Source organism: Raphanus sativus, unplaced genomic scaffold (assembly GCF_000801105.2).
Source record: "Raphanus sativus cultivar WK10039 unplaced genomic scaffold, ASM80110v3 Scaffold2005, whole genome shotgun sequence".
Classification (NCBI taxonomy): domain Eukaryota; kingdom Viridiplantae; phylum Streptophyta; class Magnoliopsida; order Brassicales; family Brassicaceae; genus Raphanus; species Raphanus sativus.
Window position 1 is genome coordinate 5,514 of NW_026617314.1, and position 5,204 is coordinate 10,717.

The 5,204-nt window shown below is 36.3% G+C and overlaps 1 pseudogene; it reads left to right on the top strand.

Annotated features, from left to right (window-relative positions):
• Positions 1 to 463: 463 nt before the first annotated feature.
• Positions 464 to 2,521, top strand: LOC108815439 (probable pre-mRNA-splicing factor ATP-dependent RNA helicase DEAH3; annotated as a pseudogene).
• The last annotated feature ends 2,683 nt before the right edge of the window (positions 2,522 to 5,204 follow it).

A 5,204-nucleotide genomic window follows, 5' to 3' on the forward strand; every position in this document is an offset into this window, starting at 1 on the left:
AACTCTAATATTGACATGAAAAACAATATATTTTTTAAAAATATACACCCGCACGGGCGTGCGGGTCAAAATCTAGTTATGTTTCTTTATGCAGTTTTTAGTCTATGTTGCATCATCAATTCATCATACCATCAGAAAAAGAAAAAACTACCGTCTTCTGCCATATGTATACAGAAGCAAAGATTCTATTCAAAATTTGAGTAGTAAAAATAATTTATTTTATTACATATACCATAGAAACTATAATCTAGACAAGATAAGAGAGTGAAAAGGAAAATTTTTGGATATATAGATTAGTGATGTGTGTTTTAGGGTCTATGAAAAGGAAATTTTCTTAATCTTTTAAAAGTTATAATAGGAAAAGGATTAACAAAAGCACGTATATATAAAACAGACGTGCTTGTTTTTCTCAAACCTCAAATCCTTAACCTCTCTTTCTTGTAGACAAGAAGTAAACATGGAGATGAATAAATGGAATGGAAAGGCTTATACTCGGAGCTATTACGAGATTCTAGAGAAACGGAGGAGCCTACCTGTGTATGCGCAGAAACAAGAGTTTCTCCAATGTTTGATGAGCAACCAGACAGTGATACTTGTCGGTGAAACCGGTAGTGGTAAAACAACACAGATCCCACAGTTCGTTTTGGAAGCCGTGCACGTGGACGACGCAGGAAAAAAAACCCTAGCAAGTGGCTGGTCGGGTGCACACAGCCTCGTAGAGTTGCAGCCATGTCTGTGGCAAGTCGTGTTGCTGAAGAGATGGATGTATCTATCGGTGAAGAAGTAGGTTACACGGTCCGTTTCGAGGACTGCACTAGCTCCAAAACAGTGCTTAAGTACTTAACCGATGGTATGCTTCTGAGAGAAGCAATGAGGGATCCGCTTCTACAGAGATACAAAGTGTTAGTTCTCGACGAGGCCCACGAAAGAACGTTAGCTACGGATCTACTCTTTGGCATTCTGAAACGAGTCTTGAGAAACAGACCGGACCTTAAGCTGGTTGTGATGAGTGCTACTTTGGAAGCTGAAAAGTGTCTCGAGTATTTTAGCGGTGCACCTCTCATGAAAGTCCCCGGCAGGCTCCATCCCGTAGAGATCTTGTACACGCGAGAACCTGAGAGAGACTATCTCGACGCTGCTATTAGGACCGTTGTTCAGATTCACATGTTTGAGCCGCCTGGGGACGTTCTTGTTTTCTTAACCGGTGAAGAAGAGATTGAAGATGCATGCCGAAAAATCGTCGGTGAGCTTGGGGATCAAGTCAACGTCGTGCCGTTGTATTCTTCTCTTCCACCTGCTATGCAACAGAAGATATTTGATCCCGCTACGGGGAATAGGAGAAAGATTGTTGTATCCACCAACATTGCAGAGACTTCTTTAACCATCGATGGGGTTGTCTACGTGGTTGATCCTGGTTTCGCTAAGCAGAAACTATACAACCCTAAAACCCGTGTGGAGTCGTTGTTGGTGTCTCCTATATCACAAGCAAGTGCTCGCCAACGAGCAGCTCGTGCAGGTAGAACACGGCCTGGAAAGTGTTTCAGGCTATACACAGATAAGAGTTACAACCACGATCTGATTGCGCAGACGCATCTTGAGATATTGAGATCGAACCTTGCAAACACTGTTCTGACATTGAATAAACTTGGTGTAGATAACTTGGTTAGCTTCGAATTTATGGATGCTCCTGCTCCTGTGACGCTGGGTGGGGCCTTGAGCGATTTGGTTGATCTTGGAGCATTAGATGCTGATGAAGGTAAGTTCGGTAACTTGACAAGGACAGGTGAGATGATGAGTGAGTTTCCTTTGGATCCGCAGATGGCAAAGATGCTCATAGTCAGTCCTAAATTCAACTGCTCCAACGAGATCCTCTCGATTTCAGCGATGCTATCAGTACCGAACTGCTTTATAAGGCCTAGAGGAGAGGCTCGGAAAGAAGCAGATGAAGCCAGGGCTAGGTTTGGACACGTTGATGGAGATCACCTGACGTTGCTGAATGTGTACAATGCTTATAAACAAAACAATGGAGACTCGAACTGGTGCTACGAGAACTTCATCAGCCATAGAGCAATGAAGTCTGCAGAGAATGTTAGAGAGCAGTTGGTGAGGATAATGTCCAGGTTTAATCTCAAGATCTGCAGCTCTGATTATACCAGCCGCGACTACTATAATAACATAAGAAAGGCATTGCTTGCTGGCTATTTCATGCAAGTGGCTCATTTAGACCGCACTGGCTGCCGCTACTTGACCGCCAAAGATGACCAAATGGTTCACTTGCATCCATCGTGTTGCCTGGATTACAAACCGGAGTGGGTAGTCTATAATGAATATGTTTTGACTAGTCGGAATTTCATCCGGACTGTCACATATATTCGAGGTGAATGGCTAATGGATGTTGCACCGCAGTGTTATCATCTTAACAACTTCAAAAACTGTGAGACCAAACGAGTCCTCCAGAAGCTTTCTAAGAAGAGAGACAGAGAGGGGAATCCAAAGTGAAAAGAACTAGCTTAGATTTTATCATTACACGTATCTTTTTCATTACAGATATTCTTGTGTGTAAAAATATGACTCCAAAATCCCAATTATGTTTTCTCTGTTAATACTCTGGTTCGCTAGTTCTTTGATTTTTCTTTTTTTTTTTTGACCAGAGAGTTGGTAGAGTTTCATGTTCTATGCTCTATTGCTACGTGAAAGTTTCTATGATTACATGATACGAAGACTCCAATCCAGTTATTTTCATTAGAACAAATATAATTCAAAGGTCATTATCAAGAGAAGATTATCTTAACTTCTCATCTAATCCCAAAAACAATCAATACTATTAAATCAGGATTTTTTTTTTGGATTTACCCTTACCTTTTCTTGGAATATTACTTTTTATGTCATTATGGATTTGCCTAATTTTAAAAGCTCATTAAGGGTAAAATGAGAAATGAAAAATTGACCAACTAAACTACCTATATATCTAACGATTTAGAATATTTTACCAACCAATATAAAACCTTTTACATAATTGGTATTACTTTTCATTTATTTACTCTGTTTTTCCCCACAATTATAGGAAGTCACTTCTTTAATAATTCTTATATAAGACGACAGTTATGTTTAAAAAAAAACTGTTCCTACTTTCATTCCGATCATTATATATTCATTCATCATCTCAAATTATTAATTATATATGATATATTTCTACGTGCTTGAGTCATAACCAAAAAACCATATACTATAATAACAACCAACTAGGTATATGGTTTGAAAAAAGTTTCATGATTTGAAACCATATACAATAATAAGAACGAACTTAAATTTGAAACAAGCTGAAATTACGTGTAATATAAAAAAAATGGAATAAGATGACATAACTAGAGTGTGTCTTTCCATTTACATTGGTTCAAAATTTTAAAAACATATTTTTAATTACATGACAAATTATTATGTATCATAATAACGTTATTTTCATTATATATCACGAAAACTTAATGAAAACATATAATTTTATCTATTTAATTACTATTTGTTTATTAAACAAAATTGTTTTAATTTTGTTATTTTTAAAAAAAAATTAATAACTTTTTAAAATAAATTACAAAGTAATGTATAAAATGGCTATGGTACAAATGTTTAATCATGCAACATCACGAATTTAATACAATTATCAAACATCTTATTAACATTTTTTAAAAAAAAAATTTACCCAAATATGATTACAAAGAAAATCATAAATATACAAATTAAATTTCTAAATAAGATATATAAAACAAAAAATATATCAATCCCTTAAAAAGGCGAGTCAGAATCTAACTTCCTAATTAGAATATAAACATATTATAATAGTATAATTAAAAATGAAAAAAGGTTAATAACTAAAACTTACGTATTAGTTCAACTGATAGCAGGTTTTCGTGAGTTTTACTGGATTAGTAAATAATGATTTTTTCTAAAATTCAAATCAGATTATATACCGAATCACCGGACTTATCGGTTCAACTGCTGGTACAGATTGGGTTTCAAAACACTGGGTACAAATTTATAATTATATAACATCACAAATTCAATACAACTATCAAAACTTTTACTAATATTTTTTCTAAAAAAATATACACAAATAATATACAGATATGACTACAAAGAAAAACACAAATATAATTACAAAAAATACAAATGTAACATTAAATTTCTTTTAAAAAAATTAAAACAAAAAATATACCCGCCCTTTAGTACACCTAGGCATGGGCATTCGGGTCGTCGGGTCGGGTTCGGGCCGGGTTCTTTCGGGTCCGGGTCTTTCGGGTCTAGGAGTTTAGGAGCCGATAGGGTAATTTCAAATTTTCGGTTCTGGATCGGTTCGGGTTGTACCGGGTCCGGGTCGGGTCGGGTCTTATATAGTTGGACCCATTCGGGTAACTAGAATTTATCGGTTCGGTTCTGGGTCGGGTTCGGGTCGGGTTTGGTTCGGGTTCAACCTAAAAAATACCTAAAAATACAAAAAAAAATCTGAAAATATTAATATATCCAAAAATATTTGACATTTTATTTAAAATTTGTGTTTTTATTATATTAAAATGTGTATATATACTAAACTATGCGAGATAGAACAATAGTTGGTTGTCTCCTAGTGGCTGACCCCCTTGTTTATGTAGACAAATAACCCGTCTTCGACTCCCCATTGATACATTTTATTTAATTTATATTATTAATTCGGGTACCCGCCGGGTTACGGGTTCGGGTCGGGTCGGGTCCAAGACCCGCGGGTCCTCTACAACAAGACCCGATAGGGTAATTTGATCGGGTCGGTTCCTACCCGGACCGGGTTTTTTCGGGTCGGGTCTTCGGGTCCGGGTAAAATGCCCAGGCCTAAGTACACCACTTAAATTACTAGCCCAGGGATTAATATCCAAACCAAACCAAAAACCTCAAAAGTCGGTTAGTTCAGATTTAAGAAAAATTAATCAAATTCGGTACCAAACTAACCAAAATTAAGTAAAATTATCCAACATTTTAACAGATATAAACCGAAATCAAGAATATTGTTGGTTAATTCAGCGGAACACTCGAAAACTAAAAATAACCAAACTAAACAGTGTTCGGTTCGACTGAATGGAGATTTTGAACGAACCAAACTAATCAAATTTTGAATGGAGATACACTTTCTTATGCCAGTTCGATTGTAGTAAGAATAATACTTTCCTATTAGCTGCTAA